This window comes from Eupeodes corollae, chromosome 1 (genome assembly GCF_945859685.1).
Source record: "Eupeodes corollae chromosome 1, idEupCoro1.1, whole genome shotgun sequence".
Lineage (NCBI taxonomy): Eukaryota > Metazoa > Arthropoda > Insecta > Diptera > Syrphidae > Eupeodes > Eupeodes corollae.
This window is the reverse complement of record NC_079147.1, coordinates 221,595,857-221,623,203: the sequence shown is the minus strand read 5'-3', so window position 1 is coordinate 221,623,203 and position 27,347 is coordinate 221,595,857. Positions and strand designations below refer to the sequence as shown.

The 27,347-nt window shown below is 34.7% G+C and overlaps 1 protein-coding gene across 2 annotated transcripts in view; it reads right to left on the bottom strand.

The window, feature by feature from the left end:
• Nucleotides 1-27,347, bottom strand: part of LOC129939458 (ras guanine nucleotide exchange factor Y) — a 138,422-nt gene that overhangs the window by 48,938 nt on the left and 62,137 nt on the right. The window contains exon 1 of one of the 2 annotated variants that reach the window (XM_056047479.1): nt 26,698-26,904. The exons of the other annotated variant lie outside the window; for it this stretch is intronic. The gene's annotated coding sequence lies outside the window, so the exon portion shown is untranslated. Of the gene's footprint in view, nt 1-26,697; nt 26,905-27,347 lie in introns of those variants that run through there. 2 annotated transcript variants of the gene reach the window in all.

The window sequence follows — 27,347 nt, the reverse complement described above, 5'->3', positions numbered from 1 at the left end:
ATGTCAAAATTGGCAATGTAACATCTACCAAAATCTTTGATGTTAAAAATGGTCTTCCACAGGAAGCGGTTAACTCGCCGATCTTATTCAGGATTTACACAAGTGATCTGAAAGCAAGTCTCAGGCAATAGCGTACGCCAACGACCTAATTGCTAACAGAACGGCCCCAAAAACTGAGGTTATCAAGACACTTTTGCAGGGTGACTTCGACAAGTTTTACGATGACTGGAAGTTGAAAATCAACATTCAGAAATGCGAAACTATTCTGTTCAGGACACTGCTGTATGGAGCCTCAAGGGATACGAGAAACAACTGTAAAAATCTAGTGATGTTGGACCAAATCGACAGCCACCCGCGAATAAAAGTGTAGTAAAGTACCTTGACATGTGGTTGGATCAGTGCTTGTATTTCTACAGACATATGAGTGCTGCTCTGGCCAGAGCTAGGCGAGCCTTTGCCCACACAAAACGGTTGTTTTTTAGCAGCCGTCTTGACAGCAGGGTGAAGATGATTTGCTACATGGCCCTTATTCGGCCGATGATTGCCTGTGGGTGCCCGGTATGGTTTAACGTTGCCCCATCTCATTCGCGTGTTTGAGAGACAATGTCAGTGACGTTGCCTTGGACTACACAGAACGCCAGATTAGGAGTACAAACATTACTATTCCAACCAGGTTCTATACAACAGAGCCAACATAAACAGAATATATAATTTTTTGCTGAAGCTTATTAGGGGTCACATTGCGAGAGCGATGTCGTCGACTAACAGCTCAATGTTTGGGTCTTACAACCCCAAAAATGAGTACTACAAAAGTGCAGTTTTAAGTGTCAACATTCCTCCAAAAGCTTTTCTCTATTAGGACAATCGAGGGCTAATTCAGAATAGGGAGGCGGTTCCGCTAATCTACCACGTCAGCCGTAAAACTGTAGGTAGGCGACTCCTTTACAGACGAGACATCCTAGCACTGGACGGAGCCGAGTGCTTTCGGTTCAGTAGGACTTATTCTGATAAAGACCGAAGAGATAGGGTGAGGCAGGAGAATCAGTTTTGTAGTGCATTATGTCTTGGCCAGCTTACATAGGTTTAAGGATTAGGATGGGGACAGTCAGGGTGGCAATAAAAAAAAGTATTAAAAAAACCCAAAAATAAAAAAAACACATACAAGCAAAAAAGCATTAAGTTTTGAACGCATTAAATTCTACTCGATTTTTGATTTCCCATTTAGCGATGCTATTTAGTATTAAGGTTAAAATTTGATGAGCTTATCGCACATTGCCGTTGATGATCTACATCCGAAGAGCAAGTGTGAGTCTAAAAATGAATATAAAAATCTATAGTTAGTGAAGTAGGTAATTAAAATGAGAAAGTGCGTCGGGGACAGAAAAGAACCCTCTGGCACACCATTATTTATTTTGTGGTTTTTAAATTTGAACGCATCCAATATTACTAGTATCCAAAAGGTAATTTCTAATAAAAAGAAGAAGGGATTCTTCAAAACTCAAGGCACGCAATCTCAACAAGAGAATCAGGTGTTAATCTCTATTAAATAAGTTTGCCCTTTATTTGGGCTAATGTCATCTAGTCAAAATCCATATATTGTGAGATTACACAATTCCTTGCACTTTAAACTTAGGGACAACGTAAAAGATAAGTCAAAGTCAATGCTCCACGATCGTTTCAAGTCCGTAGAGATGGAAATCTTGAAGTAATTGAGAATGTACAACTGCAAATGTGCGAATTGGTCAAGGAATATGATATTTTTAATTTTCACGATAAAATATACATTATTTCTCTTAGTTTTTGTTTATATCAACATGAAACATCTAATTGGAAAAATTATTTCTTTGCTATTGTAGTTCTAAGTATTCAAAATGTTTAAGTACGAAGCTGTAAAGTTAGTTCTGTCAAAAGGACGTTATTTTAAAATTAATAGCATGAGCAATATTTTCTCGGATCAAATTTCTGCTGCAGAATTTTCTACCAGGGGAACTTTGGATAGACTAAATAGAGTTTTAAAATATTTTTAACCAATGAAAAAGCTAAACTTTATTATAAAAACTTTCAAAAAACAAACAGAAATAACCTTGCCAAATATTATAGTCAACACAATTCGGCGGTAGGTGACTCCCAGCCAAATGTGTCATGAGTTAGACTTTGGTGTGATTCATTTTAAATAACAACCACTTGAAAACTTGCAATCAGTTTCTAATTCTCTATTTTTTTGCAAACACTTATCTTTCCCATTGAGATATCTCTACAATAAAAACTACAAGACAAACGCGTTGATTTTGATTATATCTTTATTGTTAAATTGTGTTCTTAACAAATTACTCAAAAGCTATTATTTTTGACATGTGCGTCAATTTTATTTCTCCAAAAGTCATTGTATCCGATAAAGAAGAACTTGTATAGATTGTTAACTTATCAAGCAATGTAATCTTTACATTAGACAAACTACACACCTCATTACTTTTAACAATTCCACAGAATTAACGCAACGCAACGCAACACACTAGTATCATTGGAATTTTTCAATTAAGCTATTTTCACCGTTCTGTCTCATCAGTGTAACAACTTCCCCAATTAGTGGGCCTTAAAGACTTTGAAAATAATAATCTAACAGGTATCTATATTGTATATGTGGCTGAAAAACAACAAGCTGTCTCACTATTTGTGACACATCAAGCATTCATCGTGACAGCTCCACCTTTAAAAATATGATGACAGTCAAACCGTCGTCGTCGTCATGTCATCTACACTCTTGTTTAAATATTTAAACAGTTGGTACATGATGCCTTCATAATAGAATAATCAACAAACAGAAAAAAATTTAAAACATCGAAACAGTCAAGTGTAAACAGAGCTCAAGTGTGGAGAGACAAAAAGTAACGATATCTAATGACAGGTTTGTGCTCTATAACGTGTTGGTTGTAGAAAAATAAAACTGTTTATGTTTTTTTAAAAGTTACTGCACCGCGAAATGACTCTGCTGCTAAAGTTTGTATAGTTGGATCTTGGTCATGATAAAACCTTTAAATAAAAAGGTTGCTCTAACACGTGTATAAAGAAACAGAAAGACGTGTGGGGATGGTCGGACACATTTCTCCGCATCTTACGATCATGCAGCCGTATTTCATTTCCGCCACGAACACCAGCTACGAGTATGTACGTTTGTACCTCTATAAGATGTCTAGAATTTGTATCTTTTCTATAACTTCTCTAAACTTGGCGGAAGAAAAGAATCTTGTTGTAAATATATGTACAGAACATCTTATGTTGGTTGGTTTGGAATTCCACCAGCTTTATTTGTGGAAAAGATACTCTACTCTTATAAAATAGCTTGCTCAAGCTGAAGTTGAAGCTGATTCAAGCATTGCGTGATGTTCGCTAAGGTTCTTGCCCTCTATGGTTAGGAGCGCAACATCAGCAGCAGCAGCAGTAATAAAAAAGCAAACGTAAATAGATGAGAAGCTGTTTTTGGCTGCAGTTGTACTCCCATGGGCTATACACAAGTTGTCCATGATTAACTACATTTCTTCTTTAGATTTGAAGAAGGCATTAGCATTTATTTGAATTGTTAAAGATACGTATATAAAGATGAATGTCTTTGATGGAAAGAGAAGGCATACATATAAAAAGAATCATAAGAGTATTCTAAATAACAATCTCATGGCCTCATGCGAAGATTAACAGAGGTAACATGGGTATAAGTTCTTAAGGTAAAATTTTGACGTTTTCTTATGATTTATTGACAAGACCGGCTTTACTGCAGCTCATGCAATTAATTTCTTATTGAATAGGTTTTTTTTTTTTAAATGACATTAATTATGATTTAATCTAGGCTATTGTCAATCAAGTGACCAATATTGGGAGGTTCTGTTTGGGAAGAACAGTTTCATGCAAGTTTTCAGTTGAAGCCTGCATGTACATACCTGGATTGGGGTCATTGACATGAATTGGAAACAAAACATTAATATTTGAATGAAAGATCTTATTTTTTATATCAGTTGTTAAAAAATGTTTATTATTCTTGAATGTTGAAGTAAGAATGGAATGAATGAATTTTAGAATACAAAACATGTCTAAAATTGTTTTCTGTCCCACAAACTAAACAAAACTTTATTTGATGATAAATTGTTAAACGTAAAATTTAAGTCATTTTATTTATTCACTTATAGTTTTCCAAAAACTATATTGAGTCTATACTAATATGAAATTGAGAAACCTTGAATCTAATTCCTTTAAAGATTTGAAAAAATTCGAAATTCTATTTAAGAAATTTACTCGAGTGAAGAAAATACTTTTTTTTGAAATTATTTTTATATTTTTTCCAATAAATATTGAAATAAATTTGGTTTGAAAAGCTTGTATACAAGACGAATTTATTTTAAAATTTTAAAAACTGAGTATTCAGTCAATTGTAACTACCTTTTTTGTTAAAATTAGTTTTGGTAAAAAATGTGTAGCCCAATAATTTAAAAAAAAATTGGTAGATAGTGCTAAGTTATTATCAAGAGTAGCACAACACTTTCAAATTTAGAAAAAAACTATGTATGCAATTAGTTGAAGAACAATTCCAAACATTTTGTTTAGCTTGAAACTGTGAGCCCAGACATTAAACAAGAATATTCAAAAATGTAATGTAAATGTAAAATGTAATTATAGCTTTTTAGTTCAAAATTTGTTTTGGAAAGAAAAAAAATTGAATTTTTTCTTTGGTATCACGTTACAGTGTATTATTTACTTCCCATAGAAAGTTATTGTAATGGGTCCGATTTCTCGAATTGAAAATTTTGAAATATTTCGACGTTTCAAGGTCCCTAAGGTCGAAATAAAAGATTTTTAGAAAGATGTCTGTGCGTGCGTGTGTACGTACGTTCGCGACGTTTTTTTGTCGTCCATAGCTCAAGAACCAGAAGAGATATCGACTTCAAATTATTTGTTTTATGCAGATAATAGTGCAGAAAGATGCAGAAACGGCTCTCAAGAAAATTGCGTGGGTGGTTTCTTTGCCGTAGCAGCTTAAAAAAGGGGAACATTTTGGTTATCCCTAAATATCTCACGAACCAATGGCACTAGATACATGAAATAAATTGTTTACTATATATTGTAACGTGACACCAAACAAGAATATTTTTGGAATAAAATCCAATTAAGGTTTTTTTTATAAATCAAAACCAAATTAACAGTTTTTTTTATAAAATATTAAAAACCATAAAAAACATTGCTCAAAGTTGGTAAAAATTAAATTTCGACAAAAATATCTTTTCAAAAACTTCAGATTATGGCTTCAAACTTATTTTGTCTTATAACAAATATTGTTTTCAATATTCGAAACAATTTTGAGAAGCATCGAGTTGACAGTTTTGTTTTACAAAAAATAAAAACTCAATGAAATTATGGCTTTAAAGTTATTTTATTTTATGAGATTTATAGTTTTCAGCTTTCGGACAAATTTTGAGAAAAATCGAATTGACAGTTTTTTTTTTACAAACAATAAAACCTAAAAAAATTAGTTAAAGTTGGTAAAAAATTGATTTTCGACTCAGATATCTTTTCAAAATTTTGAAATATTGGCTTTAAACTACTTTTATCTTTTAGAAAATATTGTTTTAAACGTTCAGTTAAATTTTGAGAAAAATTTAATTGATAGTTTTTTTTTTACAAAAAATGAAAACCTACAAAAAAAAACACGAAAACTTGGTAAAAATGTACTTTTGACTCAAATAGCTTTGCAAAAAATAAAAATATTGTCTTCAAACTTTTTTTATTTCACAGAAAATATTGTTTTCGATATTCAATAGTCTTTTTTTTATAAAAATCCAACAGTTCGTTTTTTAATAAAAAAAAATAACTCTATAAAAAATAGTACGCAAATTTAGTAAGAATTGATGTTCGATTCTTGATATCTCTAAATTAATTTCATTTATCCAATTTGTAAAAATTTAAGAAATGCTACTAAAATTGGTAAAAATTTCTTTTTCGACTAAAAACTAAACTATTTCTTTATGTAAAAAATATTGTTGGTAATTTCAATTTTTTTTTAAGAATAATTCAACTGTCAACTTTGTTCACCAAACACGAAAACTTACAAACTTTTAAGCAAGACAAATCGACAGACGGGATGGGAAGTTATAAGTGTTGGTCGCATCCCATCTGCATCTTTTATTTAATTAAATTAAAGGCGCTAAGGTTTGAGACTCGAGAGATGTTTGGAGTCAACTAAATGTTTCGCTTTTTCCTATTCTATAGTAAAAAAAAAAACACCCTTGAATATTTTTAAAATTGGAAATTTATCTGTAAAACAAAAATTTTTCGATAGACAAGCACACAGAGACATCCCCCTAAAAACTTCTTATTTATCCTTGAAACGTCGAAAAATGTAAAAGTTTTCATTTTTTCAAATCGGGCTGCTTACGCTAACTTCCTATGGGAAGAACAAAGTTAAAATTTGTAAATAATTATATTGCCTAGGGTTTTTTACATCGACAATTATTTTAATTACCTACCTCAAAAGTATTGATTTAAATGCTAAAAACATCTTTTTTTTATTTTTTAATAGTTATCAAGGTAGATTACGTCACTTGATATTTGCATAAAAAAAAAAACTATCACGCAAAATTTTAAACGATTTTGTAAAATTTTAAAGGAACTTTTCTGTAATTTCCTAAGCTAAAAAGATGATTTCCTTAATTTTAAACAATTTTAACATCTTACTATTTCTTATCAATTTACTAATGTTAAAATCACGGAATGGCTTCATTAACTTTTCGTAATTTTCTAAATCCATATTGCATCAGTACAATTATTCTTATAAGAGCAGTGGATTCAACTTCCCAATCAACAGGGAATTCCAATTAATAGGTCCGTTTGAGCGTAGTTGCTTTGTTTATTTTCACGGACTGCAACTTTAGAGATTTTTGGATGCTCGTGTTTAATAAATTGGATTTATCAATTAACTAGTTAGAAAAAGGGAAAAAAGGTTAAAAATTTTGGAGTCTCTCAGTAAATTGCTAAATATTTAGCAACAATAAATTCTTTAAAATGTTGCACCTTTACAAAAATCTAATGATAGACGCTTCAACAACTCATTGAAAAAGTTGAAATTCGTTACAAAATTTTGAAGTTATATATTTAGTCAGCCAAAAACTCATTTTGAAGTCAAAAATCACTCCTCGGTCTTTCTGACTATCAAGTATCTGCAAATAATCAAAACCAAGTTTGTATTCAAAACACAAGGGATTTAAGATTTTTGAATAAGTAACAACACTACATTTAAATAAATAAATAAATTGGGTGGATCAACAGTCCGAACTAGCGCCTAGTGACTGACGACTCTCAACCATTGCTGTGTGCTAGTACTGTTGTCAGGGATGGAAGGGACCTTCAGTTTTAAGCCGAATCTGAACGGCAAATTTGAGAAAGCACTTTTCATGACAAGAATTACTCTTGGAGAATTTGTCAATTCCTAGCAAGAGGCAGTACCCGTGAAAAAAACTTTAGATGACATAGGCAGCGATCGAACTGAAGACCTCTCGCATGACGGTCCAACGCTCGATCATTCTGGACATTTTGCGCATCTTCAAGACATCTTATGCTGCTGAAGAGTTAAAGATCATCAGCATACAAAAGACATATTGTGTGTAGAAGATATTGCGGTAGGTCGTTAATAAAAATAATGAAAACGAGCGGTCCAAGATGGCTACCTTGTGGAACGCCTGAAAAGTTCATTATTTCTTTAGAAAACACATTACCAATTTTAACATATTTTTTTCGCCCAAATAAGTAATTTTGAATCTATTTAAGAAGCACAGAGTGAAATCCAAACAATTCAAGTTTTCTTATGAGAATAGTATGTTGAACACGACCAAATGCCTTTCAAAAATCGGTGTAGATAGTGTTAACTTGTAATCGTTTTTCCATACAGTCAAGGCAGTAGCTTCAAAAATTGATAAGTTAGTTTCTGTCGATTTGCAACTCATAAATCCGTGTTGGTATTCAGAAATATAATTCCTTACTTAAGAATATAATTTGTTTTTCACTATTGCTTCAAATACTTTAGGGACTAACTGTAGCTTGTGGCACGTAGCGCCGTCCTGTTGAAACCAAATGTTGTCAATGTCCTCCTCTTCAATTTTTGTGAATAAAAATTCGCTTAACAGGCCCGATAACGATCGTCGTTCACTGCAATTCCTTGCTCCTTTTCGAAGTAAAATGGCCTTATTATGCCTCCGCACCAAACAGTGAGTCGTTTTGGGTGAATCGGCTCTACAATCTATGCGTGCGGGTTTCTTAGCCCAAATTGCGAAAATTTTGCTTGTTTACATAACCGCCAAGATCAAAATAAGCTTTATTTGATAAGATGGTTTTTTTCGGCAAAATCGGTAATCTCTAATCGTTGTTCCCAGCGTTGTATACACAACCATATTCGTTCAGCGGAAGGATAACACTAATTATCTGTCAAACCAGACATAATTTAAGTGTTACCATTCACGAAATAAGCACTAGTTTAAAAAAAAAACGTTAGATGGCGGACCCTATATTTTGCAAAACTAAACAATTTTGGATCGTCGAGATCACATGTGGCCCTTGCGTACACTTGATTGATATTTTTTTTCCTAAAAACTACAATTTTGAAAAAGTTCAGCTGATGGCTCAAGATTTTGTTGTAAAAATTATTAACGTCTTTATTGACTACGATTGTTTAAAAAGAAGTAATAACTTCTATTGTTAGTAACAAATAATAATTGCTTGCTGATAAATATTGTAATCAAGCTTTTCTTAATTGACAGTTCTACGTTGTTTTACTATGTGCATCTAACTTGAACATTCCCATTTATCGAGAGTCTTAAAAAATTAAATGTTAAACTTTAATATTTACCAACTATCAAGAAATTTGAGACTTAAAATTTCAAAAACAATTAAATTCTTATCAACTCACAGTAAACTTTGTTTACTCATTCCAAAAAGGACCATGAACTTTGTGCAACTCTACAAAAAAGATATACTTTGTATTAGGGAACAAATAAATGAAAAAAACAAAACCCTATAAAAGTCTCAACACTAAAAACGTGAACCTAAAAATGTCGTGATCTGCCAATTGAAATAAAATTGCTAATTGCGTTATTTTTCGATTCTGCGATCTAACAAAGGAAACAAAACAAAACTTCTTTCCTTCCAACAACATCAATAGTTTGGTTTTTATGTCAATCCATTTATTTGGCGGGACATTTCTCGTTTTTCTCTCCACAAATATTTCCTTGTTGTAATGTTTTGAGGTTAAGAACACTCTAACAATGCACGATCTATTGGATTTTTATATATCTAAGCTGCATGGCCGGATCACAACAAAAAAAACCTATAACAAAATTTGTACAAAGGTACTTTTTTGGTGGCTTAACGTCTTTTCAGGTATAACTAGAAAAAAAGTTATATAGACAAATTGCGTGAAAATATCTGGGCCAACGATCTGATGTAAGCTAATTTTTGTAAGTTGTTTTTCTTTTTCTGTTTGTTCGACATCAGGCTGCGACTGGCGTGTACTCTTTTCAATCCCTCCCCGATCTCAATGGAAAGCACCCGCACGTGTACGCTTTGGCACATAGTTTATCGGTCCATTACATTACATTGAGTCGAAATGATCCAACACAAAGTCTCAAAAACAAGACCATATTTTTGTTCCATTTAAAGTGACAACGACATTAAACGAACACAAACAAAATTAAATGAAGTCTGTTGCATACCCGTGTGTAATCTAATCAGGGTCGTATTCTTTTTATTTGAACCTTTGGACTAATTAAGGGCGCTACGCAATTGTCAAATTTTCGTATCGTTATATTTTTAGGGGCCGAATTTGGATCAGTTAAATCCATCAGTAAAAATTGAAACGAAAGGAATCTAAAACGTTTTACTAATGAGGGTTTATGGTAATCATTAAATTTACGTCAACAAATTGGATTTATTAATGGCTGAAACACAAACACGCTTCAGTTTCGGCTTCACCTGAAGTTTACGAGTTTACCAATGAAACTTTGACCTCACGTTTAGTTTGACAATCGTAAGTGAAAGAACGTAATGTTAGGTAATGTTACTCCAAACGGAAGCTCTAGATTTGCTGAACATTTGCTTTGTCTGACAGCTAAACAGCTATAAAAAAGTCAACAAGCGAAATACATTTGCATTTGGAGAATAACCATTGTTAATTTAAAAAAAAGTTAAAAGGCAAGTTATTGAAATATTGAAAACATTTTTTTTTGTAGAACAAAAATAAGTTTCGAAGAATTCCTCATAGATTGAAGAATTCCGTAAATTGAGCTTCCGGACCCTCCAACGTCTCTCAGTCTGTGCTTTTCCTTGATTTATGAGCTGAATATAATCACGATAGGCTGTGTAAGCTACTTCCGCAATAAATTCATCTTTTTCGATTTAAAAATTCACATCTTTTAATGCACGAAAAATCAAAACAAACTTTTGAGAAAAAATAAAAGACAGAAGTGTCATTTTACAAATGTCATATTAGAAATGTCATTCAAAGCAACCTCGAAGCAGGCCATTCTAAACGCAGAGGAAACCGAAGCTAAAGAGTGTTTGTGGCTCAGCCGTAAATAGCCAGGAGCTTTTAACTCGTTTTTGCTGTTGGTTTCATCAGTTATTTTTTTTACTGATGCCATCGAAACAGGAAAATATTGAAACACATTGAGTTTTGTTGGCATTTTACTGTCACCACAAATCAAAGTTCAGTACAAATTAAATTTCATCATTAAAATTTTTAAAACGTATTTACGAAATAAATTTGAATTGAAATCACTTTTCATTTTCACGTGAAATTGCATATTCTTCAATTCGATCGATTTCGAAATTGTCTCGAACTGTCAGAATTGTAGGATCATCCGTTTTTATTTTCTTTCTTAAGTAAAATTGTTGCTGTTTTAAAGATGGATGCAATATTATTGTAAACTGTAAGTGAAAAAAGGAAGCAGAATTCAATAGAAAAAATTAGAAGACCAATTTTGGGAGACAAATCAAATATATTGGATTTACCTGACATAATGGAAATAAAACCTTTTATAATACCTTCATCGATTATTTCAATTCAAAAACTTACTGCAACCCTCTGATTCTAGCAGAAGGAAGCTATTAAAGATCAATTCACAGAAATAAAAATGTAAAATACCGAAATGCAGAACATCCATTTGCATGTTCGAAAATCCAATTCACAATAACAAATGGTCGAACACCCAAATTCACTTTCGTAAAGTGTATTCTCTATAAGTGAAACGCAGGACATGGGCATGACATAAGAATTTATCAAAACAAAATTTTAACTGATTGATTTTATTGATAGCTAAAGGGTGATTTTTTTGAGGTTAGGATTTTCATGCATTAGTATTTGACAGATCACGCGGGATTTCAGACATGGTGTCAAAGAGAAAGATGCTCAGTATGCTTTGACATTTCATCATGAATAGACTTACTAACGAGCAACGCTTGCAAATCATTGAATTTTATTACCAAAATCAGTGTTCGGTTCGAAATGTGTTTCGCGCTTTACGTCCGATTTATGGTCTACATAATCGACCAAGTGAGCAAACAATTAATGCGATTGTGACCAAGTTTCGCACTCAGTTTACTTTATTGGACATCAAACCAACCACACGAATGCGTACAGTGCGTACAGAAGAGAATATTGCGTCTGTTTCTGAGAGTGTTGCTGAAGACCGTGAAATGTCGATTCGTCGCTGTTCGCAGCAATTGGGTTTGTGTTATTCGACCACATGGAAGATTTTACGCAAAGATCTTGGTGTAAAACCGTATAAAATACAGCTCATGCAAGAACTGAAGCCGAACGATCTGCCACAACATCGAATTTTCAGTGAATGGTTCCTAGAAAAGTTGGCAGAAAATCCGCTTTTTTATCGACAAATTTTGTTCAGCGATGAGGCTCATTTCTGGTTGAATGGCTACGTAAATAAGCAAAATTGCCGTATTTGGAGTGAAGAGCAACCAGAAGCCGTTCAAGAACTGCCCATGCATCCCGAAAAATGCACTGTTTGGTGTGGTTTGTACGCTGGTGGAATCATTGGACCGTATTTTTTCAAAGATGCTGTTGGACGCAACGTTACGGTGAATGGCGATCGCTATCGTTCAATGCTAACAAACTTTTTGTTGCCAAAAATGGAAGAACTGAACTTGGTTGACATGTGGTTTCAACAAGATGGCGCTACATGCCACACAGCTCGCGATTCTATGCCCATTTTGAGGGAAAACTTCGGAGAACAATTCATCTCAAGGAATGGACCGGTAAGTTGGCCACCAAGATCATGCGATTTGACGCCTTTAGACTATTTTTTGTGGCGCTACGTCAAGTCTAAAGTCTACACAAATAAGCCAGCAACTATTCCAGCTTTGGAAGACAACATTTCCAAAGAAATTCGGGCTATTCCGACCGAAATGCTCGAAAAAGTTACCCAAAATTGGACTTTCCGAATGGACCACCTAAGACGCAGCCGCGGTCAACATTTAAATGAAATTATCTTCAAAAAGTAAATGTCATGGACCAATCTAACGTTTCAAATAAAGAATCGATGAGATTTTGCAAATTTTATGCGTTTTTTTTTTAAAAAGTTCTCAAGCTCTTAAAAAATCACCGTTTATAAACAGCGTCTTATATGTCAAATGTCGTAAGATGACAGCTTCGAAAGTGACAGTTGTCAAATAGTGGGAAATTCGAAATGAAGAGTAAGTAATCAAATGTCAAATTTGTGTAGGTATAGTGATTCAGGCATCACTGCTTTTTTGCATTGCTGAAAGTGACAGTTGTCAAATAGTGGGAAATTCGAAATGAAGAGTAAGTAATCAAATGTCAAATTTGTGTATAGTGATTCAGGTATCACTGCTTTTTTGCATTGCTGATGCTTATGCGATGATAAATCTGCTTTGGGAAAGTATGACTTAAAACGTTTTGGCATCATTACTGCATTGATGTGTTTATGAGTTTACTCGAAGTCTTTATTAACTGAGATGCAAAACTTATCAATGAACTACATTGTGTAAACTATTTTTTTTTTATTCTATAGTCTAGTCTATTTTCATCCAAGGATTTCGATGGGTTACTTGAAGTCAAACAATAATTGAATATAGTTATTAATTCACAGTCTTAACCAGCGGGTAAAAATTGTTGAATTGATTCCATTCGACTAGATTTACCTTGTCGATAAAATACGCCCCTTGTTTGAAATACATTTCAAAATTTTGCAAAACGTTAAGTACATTATATATGATACACTTTTCATTGGCTTTCACGCTATTCTGATCAGATTAATGTTTATATTTACACGTAACGATTAATTGTGACGGATTGATCTGGAAAACGCACTAATGTCAGCTGTCAGTTTTTGTTCCATAACAATTTTTGTTATGGGCCTTACATGGATGTATGTACATAATAATGTTAGGTGAATGTTTATGATGGTGATGTGAAAAAATAAAATGAAAAAGTTTCTTTAAACGTTCATAAGTGAAATGCATTTCTACACCAAATTTGAAAATCCGAATGCACACCTTGTATATGACGTACATCCATAAATGACAACCCACTTCCGGTTTCAAGAAAACAATTATTCATTTTTGTCGACAATACTCGTTAATACCTCATGTAGAATAGTTTTCGAGTTCAATATTGAAAAACACATAGAAACCATACCAACAACCATATTTTATCTGTCGGCCTTGACACACTTAACATCGCTTCCTTTTTTAATAAAAATAATATATGCAGCACCTGATTTGTGTGAAAAAGTAACAAACAAGTCACTCTTACAGTCGTCGTCGTTCGTCGGTGTGATTAAAATGACAAACACGACACAAATTGCATAAATGGAATGGAGATACGCATTCGTGCTAGTTCTTAATGTGAAAAGCTTTTTGTTGTTCTTCCTATTCCTCCCCGCGTTAAACATTTAAAATAATAATTATGCGTAAGAATTAATTGTTACAGCCTACACAACTTTGCGTTGGTTGCTTACTTTCATTTTTTCAAATATATGTTAAGTGATTTGGTAGTGACATTATTTAGGTAAATGGGACTTATTTAGTTTTTGTAATTTGACTGGAATTATTAAGAGATTATGTTTAATGCAATACTAGCTGACCTGGAAAACGTTGCTCTGATATTTCACGGAAGGATGTTCTCGAAGTTAATAAAATATATCTCACTTTTTCATTAGCTTTGTTGTATGCAGAGAATACAAAAGAAAATAACACTTAATGAAATTAGTTAGATGAATAAATGGAATTTTAGAAAATGTTTGTATTCGCTTTTTTAAGTTCTTGGTCTATGGAATGTTTTTTTTGCAAATTAATTGCAATATAAAACAAGAATGTTCAAATGGTAGACATGTGCATTGTGCATTCAAGAGAACACAAGCGTCCACAGGTTTTTCTCAAAACCCACCTCTGTCTATCAACTCCTACTCTCACCTCCCCGCGGTGAACATCGGGTTCTTAGTACCGCAAATGGAGATTGGGTTCTAACCCCAGTGGAAAGTTGATGGGGCAGCAAACGAGAGAGGGGTGAGAGTTGTTTCCACTAAGACACCTCTCTTTATCCAGACGGGAGTGGACGAATTCTCGAGATGGAATCAACGGTGGCGTATACAGTTCCAGTAAGGTTGAACTACTTAGTGAACTCCTTATAGGGCTTCTTCGACATATTTGGAGCCCGGGCTTGTAAGGAGCGGTTTATCCGGCTCCCCGTCCTTGGAGTTATACTAAGGATCTGACCCTCCAGGTTGGGGGTTGTGCCGTCGGGGTGACTTCCTGACCACGTAAGAGCTTCATAGTTGCGAAGCACCAACAAGCCTCGGATACGGACGGATTCACTGTTGACAACCCACGCAAACGAAATAAGGACAACGTACTTCGGATCTGTACGTGGAATGTTAGGTCCCTTAACAGACCACGTGCAGCCAAACAATTAGCGGAAGCCCTAAACTGCTGCAAGGCAGATATTACCGCCTTCCAAGATTTGCGATGGGATGGACCGGGCAAACGCAAACTAAAAGACTGCGATATCTACTACGGCGACTGCTACCGAGAACAAATACAGCGTCTATTTGAGTGTGGATTTGTTGTTGGAACTAGACTCGGTCAAAAAGCCTCAAGGCTAAATTCGCCAACATAAGCCTAATACGCTCACATGCCCCACCAGAGAAGAAAGATGAAGACACCAAAGACATATTCTTCCAGCTCTTGGAAAAGACATATGAGCAGTGCCCTCGCTATGACATTAAAATTATCTTAGGAGATTTTAATGCCAAGCTAGGAAGAGAAGACATCTTTGGTGGCATAATCGGGAGATACAGCTTGCACGACACCACCTCCGACAGTGGATTCAGGCTGATCGATTTCACTGCGGGCCAAGACGTTCTGGTAGCTAGTAAGCAGTTCACACATCTCAATATCGACAAGGGGACATGGAAATCTCTTGATCAACCAACGGTCAGCCAGATTGACCACATTGCGATCGACGCACGACACTTCTCCAGTATACAGGATATCCGAACATTCCGAGGGGCCAACATTGACTCGGAGCACTAACTCGTTGTAGCCAAGGTACGGCTAAGGATATCCCAATCCAAGCCAAAAAAAAGAAAAACTGTAAGAAGATTCGACGTTAGACGGCTAAAATAGCAAGAGACTGCCATGTCCTTTTCCGATCGAGTCTCTAATATCCTCTTAAGGGTACCAGCCACAAACTGAAGCCTGTAAAGATGATCAGGGGAGTAGAACCGCAGTCGATGTTGAGAATTTGGAAAGACTACTTCTCCAAATTATATAACGGCGATGACGAACCCAATTCCGCTGTAAGAGAGATAGAACCACTCAACCTAGGCGATGCAGATCAACAATTTCGCCTACCCAACCTCGACGAAGTGAAGATAGCTATATTTGAACTGAAGTCAAAGATATATCTAAATCAACAAAGCTGCTGGGGTTGACGGCATCGCTGCCGAACTATTCAAAGCAGCAGGCGATGACTTGCACCAACTCATCTGCAAAACATGGTCGGAAGAAAGCATGCCCGATGAATGGAATCTCAGCATAGTGTGCCAATACATAAGAAAGGAGACCCTCTAAACTGCGCCAACTACAGAGGCATCAGTCTCCTTAACATTGCGTATAAGATCCTCTCTGCCGTATTATGTGAACGTCTGAAACCATTCGTCAACAACCTGATAGGTCCTTATCAGTGTGGCTTCAGACCAGAAAAGCCCACTATCGACCAAATTTTCACACTACGGCAGATCTTGGAAAAAACCCAGGAGCTTCAAATCGATACCCCCATCTTTTTATCGATTTTAAAGCCGCGTATGACAGCATCTATAGGGAAGAGCTCTACCGAGCAATGTCTAGCTTTGGCATCCCTGTCAAACTTATTCGTTTGTGCAGAATGACAATGGAGAAGTCACGCTTCTCTATCAAGGTCGGAAAAGATCTCACCGATGCATTTGATGTAAAAAAAAAGGTTTTAGACAAGGCGATACACTGTCATGCTACTTCTTCAATATCGTTCTGGAAAGAATTGTGCAAAACTCAACCGTTAAGACTAGAGGCACAATCTTCCAAAGGTCGGTCCATCCAATTACTCGGATACGCAGATGTTAGTAGAGCGTTTTTGAGCATTGTGACGGAAGCGAAGAAGATGGGTTTAGTAGTCAATGAGGGTAAGACCAAGTATATACTGTCATCAAAAAAGGACATTGAACAACGACGTCTTGGACAAAACGTCACCATGGACAGCTATAACTTTGATGTAGTTATGAGGACTTCGTCTATCTAGGCACCGTTATTGACACAGACAACGACACCAGCGCTGAAATCAAACGAAGAATAACTCTTCCAAATCGCTGTTTCTTTGAAGTAAAGTCCTCTCTCGAGCATTTAAAATCACCCGGTTCTCATTTATGGCGCTGAGGCCTGGACCTTGTCAAAAAAAGAGGAGAGCGTCTTAGGATGCTTCGAGAGACAAATTCTTCGGGTGATTTTGGTCCCGTACGCATAGATGCAGAATGGAGGAGAAGATATAACGACGAACTGTACGGGCTGTACAGCGACACTGACCTAGTTAGCAGAATTAAAGTCCAACGGCTTAGATGGCTAGGTCATGTAGAGCGAATGAATATCAACGCTCCAGCCCGGAAGATCTTCGAATCCAATCCCGAGGGACGGCGCAGTAGAGGAAGACCGTGACTCGGGTGGCGTACTCAGGTGGGAGAGGACCTCAACCAACTTGGCGTGCGAAACTGGAGACAGCTAGCTAGGGACCGAGCTGGCTGGAGACGCATGTTAAATTAAATGTTCCCACAATCAAAAAAATCGTGGAAAATTTGAGAAAACTGGGTTTGTGGAATTGTGAAAACACCAGTGCTCGTACAGCTTTTACTGCGAAAATATTGTTGCTGATCGCAATATTGTGGCTGAAGATACGTCCACCTCAACTCATCATCGTGCCCAACAATTACACCTCTCACGCTCGTCGTTGATGGAAATTGTGCATAAAGACTTTCATTTACAAGATGTAATTGACTCAAAAACTCAAGCCTCTTGACCGTTTTCAGCTTTGTCAATGATCAGAATGGTGTCAAGAAATAACAACAGTAGATGATTAATTTTCGAAGAAAATCATCTTTAGTTATGTGGGAACATTTTTACCACAGTGAATTCGTCAATAAGCAGAATTTCCGCATTTTAACGAAAAGTAATTCAAGAGTGATTGTAAAAATCAATGCACATATACATCATGCACATGATCTGATGCCTCCAGCCCATAAACCATCAGACGGTGTTTTTTTCCAAAATAAGGCTGGCCAAGGAGTTACTGCCAATGGATGAGGTTATTCGGTACATTAACGGAATGAAACCTCAATTATACCTCAGCGTCATTCGGACCATCGAATGGAGGTGTGTTGCCGAGTTCGCATCAACCATTCGGCCGATATTTTGTCCCGTACATAATTGAACCATATCAATATTAACACAATAAAAATAAATGACAGCACTTTTCTAAATAATTTGTGTTTTCTTCAAAATCAATATCGGGCTATTAATTTAACCACGCTTTACATAAGCAATAAGTCTTTTTCAAGTTAAAATTAGGTGTGGACAGAACAAAAATTTAAAAAAAATATGAAACACTGGTCAACAAGATTTTGTTCCCATCAATCAAATCATACTTATCCGAAAGGTTTTTATCGCCTTAGTTCATTCAGATCTGAGGTTAAAATTATCATCACAACAGGCTACCTTTGAAGATTCAAAGAAAATATCAATAAAAGTCTTTATAATTTGGCTACACAAATTAAGGAAGTAGTTTGTTTTTTTAATAAAATTTCTGATGATTTTTCACATCAATAAAACTTAATACTAAAGAATTTATGGACAAACGGTTTTCGCCTGATAATTAAAAGTATATTTCACTTCCCAAAAAGTTATTTTAAACAGACCGATTTGTAGTTTGGTGTATTAGAAGGGAATCTTAAAATATGTTTGAAAAAGTACAGTTGGACTTATTCGATTACTTCTAATTCCTTGTATCCATACACTTCATTAGCATATAAGAGAGAACTTTTGATATTTGTCTCAAATACTTTAAATTCAGGGGACGCATCTATAGAATTACTTTTGAAGAAGATCAACCACATACAACTGATAGCTGCTTTTATTACCTTCACTTTGTCTTTAAAATGAGCTCCAAGATTTAAGTTATGTGTTATAGTAAAACTTAGATATTTGTAATTAGTCACTACTTCTATGTATGAACCGTCAAGGTGCCAGTTGCGATAAATCATGTTACTGAGATCTAAAAACCATTATCTTTGACTTTGAGGTATTTATTTTAAGGTCCCAGGTTTCGCAATATTGTTTTAATTTGTTAAAATGGAGCTGCAAAGTCTCTCTCTAAAAGTACCTTGATAAGTACATCTCCAAAAATAACACACCTGGAACTTGATCTTCAATCTCATTGATGAAGAGGGAAAAAATCAAGGGATTCATAATCCAACCCTGTGGAACTCCCGTTTCAGATTTAAATTGATTTGACAATCTCATACCAATTTTTATTACTGAGCTTGTATATTTGATATAAGTTGTTTATATATTCTTATGAACTTTATACACAAGCCTATATCTGTAAGTTAGAAAAGTAGTAACCTTCTGTGTACAGTGTCAAAGGCGGCTTTGAAATCTACAAAAAAATGCATAGAAATTCTTTTTTTTTTGTATCAATAAAACGTCTAGCAACCCTCGTTAAAGTAAAAATTTGTACTATTGTAGAGAGATTTGCTCGAAACCCAGCTTGGAAACAACTTATTTTATTATTTCTTTTAAGCCAGGAAACAGCCTTAGTAATTGAGTGAACATTTTAAGCCGAGAGCTGAGAACAGAGATTCCCCTGTAGTTTTCCGATAGTTTAGGATCTCTCTTTTTAAAGATCACAGAAATGTATGAAGATCGGAAGCTATTTGGAAATGTCTCATCTATAAACATCTTATTTATTTAAAGTAAAAAAAAGTTCTAGAAATTGTGAGCTGACATTTTTTGTAGAATTCGACCGGATTCTTAATTTGTTTTCAAAGCCACTATAAGCTCTAGCATTGAAAATCGGGAATCTATCTCATCAATGTAAATTAATGGTAAGCAAAACTTATGTTCATTTGCTGTGAAAAGTGGTTTGAAGTAAGTAGCCATTGTGTATATTATGAATTATGACATATTTACTCCTCATTATGTAGTTCGATAGTTGATATAATTGGCGTAATTAATAAATTTGATCCAACACTATTGTTTAAATTCTGACTTTAAAGAAAGTTCAAATATGTATGAAGCTGATGATGGTGATGTTAGAAAAAAACGTTCCAGTCAAGGAAGAAAGATTTGTGAGATCACAAAAAATAATTCAGCTCAAAGTCAATACCTCACCCCTCCAAAAACAAAACTAGGCCGATAACTTTTCATAGGAATAACCAAAGAGGTGATTTCAAACTAAAGTCTTCTTTTAATTACTTTGTTTGTATTAACATTTTTGTTGAACCTTATCTTGTTACGAAACAATAATTAACAGTCCATTTTATTCGACACACAAGCATCTATACGTTTCTAAAATTAAGTTTATGGTATAATAACAAATAAACAAAACGTTAAAATTAAAAAAACATAACCATCAACAAAATTTAACTAAAAACGTAAGTCATATACAAATAACCATCTTAACAAGCATTATAATTTAAATTTTTAATTTTATTTGAAGAATGAACAAAAAACATCATAATGAATATCACTTTTCGTTTTCACCATTCTTATGAACTCACCTCACTTTTGATGTAAAACAAATATCCCAATTACTATCTGTCAATGCGGGTAGTTGCAACTTTAACTATTCTGTCCTTCAGTAGCTGTCACTTGTCAAAAACAAAATTACTTGCACTTGTCAAACAACTAACTTCAACGATATCAATAACTCGACTACATCACTTCAAAATCTTCAACGCTCTTCAGCGCATCTTCATCTACTCGAATAAAACTTGTGCCAATGGAATACTACACTAATTCCAATATGCTATGCATAACATTCGAATGGAAGCAATAAGTTGCCATAAAAAAAAAAAAAAAAAAAAACGATGGGAAAAATTATATCAAACTAAATTTCATTGCGACACATCCAGGAACTGTTAATCCAAATCGTTCGATCGATTCGATGATGGTAAGTATTCATTATGTAAAAATATTATAATGCGGGCTTTTTTTTAAACTTTTTTACGTATGTGCAACATTTCGCTTCGAATCGAAGTGTAACTGTAAATTGGGTTTCGCAAGCAAAATAACAAAAAATCAAAATAAAAGAGAAATGAAGATCTTCACAAAATAAAAGAAGATATCAATTTTAAACCAAAGACTATGCATATAAAACAATAGATATGCCAAAACGCCAAAGTGACAGCTGTTGCAAATAAAATGGTGTGGTTGTGGTATGAAATTCATTTGACATATTGGAATTTAAAATTGAATAATTGACAGATGATGATGGTGATAAGTGATGGTGACTTAAGAAGTGAATGGCAATAAATTATTATGTTTTTTTTTTATAGTTAAAAGTTTAACGGAAGTGAGAAAAAAAATTATAGCGCTAAGTATCGATTTTTAGAATTTTAATTGATCTTAGAATGTGAATTTCCGTTTCCAATGGAAAGCAATTGTTTTATTGAGTCTTGCAGGTTTTTTTTTCTCAGTTAACTTAACTGTACAAAAGAAAGACCGTATTTTCTTATTTAATAAGATTTTAATTAAAATTTTTAATTTGATTTTCTAATGAGGTCGTAAAATTAAGAAATTAAATCAAATCTCAATTTATGTAACACAAAGACTTAATTTTCTACTTTTAAGATATGTTCTTTTGTATGTGTCTAAGTGTCTAAGAGAAACTCATGCTAATGACTCATAAAATATTCTAAGAGGATTCAGGCATTAGACATTGAGTTGGTAAGTATCTTTTGTGCTAATTCATTGTACAGTGCATTCCCATAAGAGGTATCATTTTGGTCAATGCCTAAGCCTTGCAGCAACATATCCTTTTTTAAAAAGAAAAATAAATAAAAGTTGTTAATTCCCAACATATTGATGGGTTATTGGTATCACCTCTTTAGGAAATAGCACGGTCATTAAACTTTTATTTTGAAAAATTGAGATTGTTTCGCTGATTTTGTTTCACAAATATCTTCCAATTCTGGTCATAAAAATCAGTATGAACCGATTCTTAAGAGTACAGTGTAATCAAAAATAACTAAGGAAAATTCCGCAAGGAAGTTACCTAGGACCTTGTTTTTTATATAAAAGATATATATTCCAGTGGATATCAACTCTATCATGGCCACCTTTACTACCTTTCAATGACTTTGGATGCTAAAGGAAAAGAGAATATCTAAAATTGAAGTACAAAAAAATGTACTGGTTATTAGGGAACAACTCCGACCTATCTATCCAGAACAAACAAATGTTATATAAGCAAGTACTTAAACCCATGGGTTATAAAAATAAATAAATTGGGTGGCGCAACAGTTCGTTTGAGAACTAGGGCCTAGTGACCGACAACTCTCAACCATTCCTGAGTGCGAGTATTGTTGTCAGGGATGGAAGGACCTACAGTTTTAAGCCGAATCCGAGGGGCAAATTTAAGAAAGCACTTTTCATGACAAGAATTACTCTTGGAGAATTTGTCAATTCCTCACAAGAGGCAGTACCCGTGAAAAAAACTTTAGGTGGCATAGGCAGGGATCGATCATCTCTTACGGAGATGGCTACACATCTCCTTTTCCGGGTGCCGGGCCATAGAGACATTCCAGGAAATTGCAAAGCTGACGAACTTGCAAAAAGCGGAACAACTTTTCCTCTGCTGGCTCACAATGCTAGCATAGGTATCCTCTTAGCTACATGTAAACTCATGCTAAAGCAAGATACCATAGAGAAAACAAACTTCAGGTGGAATAAAACCCCCACCTGTTTAGCGACTAAACTAATTTGGCTTAATCTTAGCGCCAGGCCCTCAAAACAATTAATTTTTTTGAGAAGACTGCACATTAGCTACGTTATAGGTGTCCTGACTGGGCACTGCTTGATAGGAAGGCATGCTATTCGACTTGGAGCCCCTGCAAATGATTTTTGTAGGAGTAGCATGGACGAGGAGGAGACAATCTCTCATCTTCTGTGCACATGTCCTGCCTTATCACAAAGACGTAGAATCCACCTTGGAGACTACTATTTCAACGATACCAGCGATCTAAAAAATTCTGATATTATTTGTCTCCTACGCTTCATTCGGAGCTCCAATTGGTTCGACGAGTTAAGCTGATCATCTGATCCATGTGGTATCACAACGGACTATACTTTGGTCAAAGTGTGTTGGACTTCCCAACCAACATCCACTTAACCCTAACCTAACCTATAGGCAGGGATTGAACCTAAGACCTCTCGCATGCAATGGCTTTAACTTCCCATAGAAAGTTATTATAATCGATCGGATTTGTTGAATTTTCAAGGTTCCTAGAGTCTAAATAAAAGCTTTTTAAAGAGATGTGTGTGCGTGAGTGTGTACGAACGTTCGGAAAGAATAACGTTTTTGACATCTGGTAAAATGTTGAGAAAATCAAATCGACATTTTTTTACAAAAAATAAAAACCATACTAAAACAATAGTAAAACTTTGTAAAAATTTACTTTCGACTTGAATATCTTTTAAAAAATTGAGTACGCAAATACTATGAACATTTAGTAAAAACTGGTTTTCGACTACAAATCTCGTTAACAAAAATAGATTTTGAAATCAAACTATTTCATCGTACTCAAAATATTGTTGGTAATTTTTTTTTTTAAATAATTCAACTAGCAACACCTTTTTTAGAAAATCACGAAAGCCTACAAATCGGAAGACGGGATAGGAAGCTATCAGTGTGGGTCGCATCCCAGCTTCTTTTTTTTTAATGATCACAATATGTTAACATTATGTCTGGAGATCGAATAAGTCAGGAGACTATCGTTAAATAAAATGCATATAAAATTAATTTAAACAAATGTTTTTGCAGCCTAAACGCAGCCTTATATTATTAATGGTATACAAATTAAGTCTGCCTTTCGTTTTTATCAAGTTAATTCAAGAAAATTTCCTTTGAGCAGCAGCTGGGCTGTAAGGAAGTAACATCAAGTTATAAACGAACTAACTTTAATTTTTAAAACAATATACATTCAAACCGTTTTTAGGATAATTGATCTTTTCCCAAAGTTCTGACATGTCCATTTTATCCGTAAGATAATTATTTTGAGATGTGCTGATTTGTAGATGTTGAGCCATCTGTCAATAAATTGTGAAATAAATGAATTCAGTGTGAGCATTCAATGCACGATGCATGTTTTTTATATCGAAATCTGGACAGAAATTCAACTTTTAACGAATTTGATGCTCTGTCCGACTCCATTCAAAGAATTGTTGCCCATTTTCCTCACACTGAAATCGTCATTGCGGGCGATTTCAATGTACAAAATTCTTCTTGGATTCGTTATTCTGGCCAGTCATCGCCGGAAGGAAGATATGTTGAGGTCTTTGCTGAGTTAAATCAATTAACTCAGCTTGTCGATGAGCCCCTGATGTTGCAGGTCAATCCGTCAACACCCTAGACTTGTTTCTTCGAATCCCTGATGTTGCAGGTCAATCCGTCAACACCCCAAACTTGTTTCTTACTTCTGATCCTAATAAATACACAATCAGTGTATTACCGCCTCTAGGCACATCAGACCATTGTATCGTATCTACAAATTTCTCATGTGTAAGAAACCCAGTTAAAGAAAAAACTCCTATGAGAACCGTTTGGCAATATGAGAAAGCCAACTGGGACGGTCTCAATGAATTCTTCAGGAACTTTAACTGGAGCTGATAAGAGGTAATTAGGATTAGAGTTTCCGGATTTAAGTTCAAACATCCTTGTCCATAATGACACTTCCTATGTGAGCTCGATCTATAAAGCCAATCTGCTTGCAGTACAGTTTGCTGTTAATTCGACGCTACCGGAGAGTGTCATGAGTCCTCCTGTTCTTGAGAGCGTAAATGATTCTATGGGACGAATCTTCTTTCGCACTCGTGCAATCGCAAGAGTACTGAGAGACCTTGATATACACAAATCCGCTGGCCCAGATAGTATTCCCTCTATTGTTCGGAAGAGGTGTTCTTCAACGCTGGCAAAACCACTGCGTAAGCTTTTCCATCTTTCCGACTCTACAGGTCTCAACATCATTTGTACAGCCTGACCCTAAAAAAGGCGAATCATCCTCCCCCTCTAACTATATCCAATATCAGCTTAAGAAATATCTTGAAGAACAGAAGATTCTAAATGACCGGCAGTATGGCTTTTGTAGCAATAAATCCACTGGTGATCTCATGGTTTATCTCACCGAACAGTGGAACAAATCTTTAAATCGTTTTGGAGAAAGTAAGATTATTGCACTTGATATTTCAAAAGCATTTAATAGAATTTGGCATCAGGCTTTCTTATGGAAAATGCGTGCTTTTGGTATTGATGAATCCCTTCTTCGTTTGGTTAGAAATTACCTTCTTTTGTCTGAAACTTATAACCCAATAAATTGTTTCGTGGATGACAGTACCCTCAGCTTTTCATATTCAATTTTAGATTCTCATCCTTGTCCTTCGGATGTGGAACTTCGACAGTAGCGTATGATAAGCTCTGATCTCGACAGCATTGTCCAATGGGGAATAAAAAACCGTGTAGAATTTAATGCTTCGAAAATTCAATGCTGTCTCCTGTCGTTACCGCTATCTATGAGCGGCACTTGCATCGAAGAAACTAATAAACTTTCAGTGCTCGGTATGTATATCACAGATCACCTCTAATGGAATGATCCATATTCGATATTGCAAAATATGCTGCTAGGTGCTTAGGATTTCTCCGTTGGTAGAAGAAAATTTACACCTCTTCTGATCTGGCTGTAATTTACAAAAACTTGATTCGTTCAAAACTTGAATATTTGGGCAGATGCCCCTAAAACAAGTTTACGTATTTTGGACAGGATTCAAAAAAGAGCTTTGAAAATGATAGGCGATAGAACTATAACCGAAACAATTACGTCACTTGAACACCGCCGCAATGTTTCATGCCTTTCGTTGTTCTACCGATATATTTATAAACAGTGTTCTGTCGAATTAGCTAGTTGCATTCTCCCTTGTAATTGTACTTCTCGGAATGCACATCAGTTTAACCTTGAGCTCAATTTCGGACGTACTGTCAAGTTTAGACATTCTTTTTTTAACCGCACATCGAGAATGTGGAATGCTTTACCCAGCTATGTGTTTTCGTATAATTTTGATATTCAAAATTTTAACACCAATGTGCATCGGTATCTCCTCTTTAATCCTTCCCTATTTGCATAAAGCTCGCACCGTGTTTAAACTTTAAACATGTTAAGGGTATTAATAACCCCTATCTACTTCGAGACCTTCAAATTGAAATGGTTACAGAAGTGGTACAAAAAACACTCTGTATCACATAATCTGCGACAAAGCAAAGTCATACCCAATCCAAATTGGTGACCGTCTTAAATGTGCGATAAAATGTTCGAAGATTTAGAGAACCATGGCTTATAAGCTGATGGACTTAAAGCTATGGGGAATTATTAGAACTGTAGACTTTTCTGGTTTCTGGATTTACGGTGGTTTTAGTAAGGAACTACTCGTAATCAATTCCAACCGAGTGTCTTTTGAAGATTTCTAAATTGTTCTTAAATTAATTGTCACGATATATTAACAAAAAATTTAAATAAAGTTTACAAGTATATTTGTAAAGCCTATCTCAGCTAGAATCTATGATTTTTTATATTTTTTGCAAACAAAATAAACTTCTATTTAAGGCCGTGATTCGAACGATGATATAATAAATTTAAATGCATTTGTTGTATACATTTAGTTGTAAAACCCCTGCAAAAAAAACATTAAACTTGATAACGATACAAATTTTCTTTGTGTAAATTTGTCTTTGAAACAATAATTAAGTAAAAAGGTTAAACAATAAATGAATTTCATTAAACTTGAACGCTGTGTTGCGGCTTTTAAAGATGCAATTTACGTACATATCTTCATGTATCTCACCTCATAAAAAAGTTGTTAATGGTTGGCTTGAACACAAACAAAAGATTTTAAAGTACGTCACACAATTATATTGTATTAAATATCACTCAAGATTCACAAAATGACGACTTACAAAATAATCGGATTCACTATTAATTTGTTTAAAATTTAAAATGGTTAGTCTTTTCGTTAGCTCTACCGCGACTTCGCTCTATGTTCTCTTCTCTGAACTCTTTTTTCGACAAAGGGCTTCAGCAAAACGGATCGAATGTAATTTCGATAAAAGAAAAAAATCTATTCACTGTCGCATTTTGTTATCACAATTTGCAAAAGAATAGAAGATATGATAACGCTTTGCTGACAGGAACAACAATCATTTTTGTATTGATTTTTATTTTTATCAATAATGAATATCAGAAATAGAAACAAACGATTGACGCTGCCTAACAGGAATTTTTTGTAGGAAATAATTTATTGAAGAAAGTCACTTTGTTATACCTGCCTATTAATTGACATTAAGGTGCATATTGATATTGAAAACAAGTGACTAAGGTTTGCTGATTGCCAAAGTGGCAAAATATCAATTGTTTATTTTAGAAAAAAAGTGTAATGTCGATAACGAAGTTAATGTCAGGGGTATTTGTTTTTTTTTTGTAGCGAATGACCAGGTT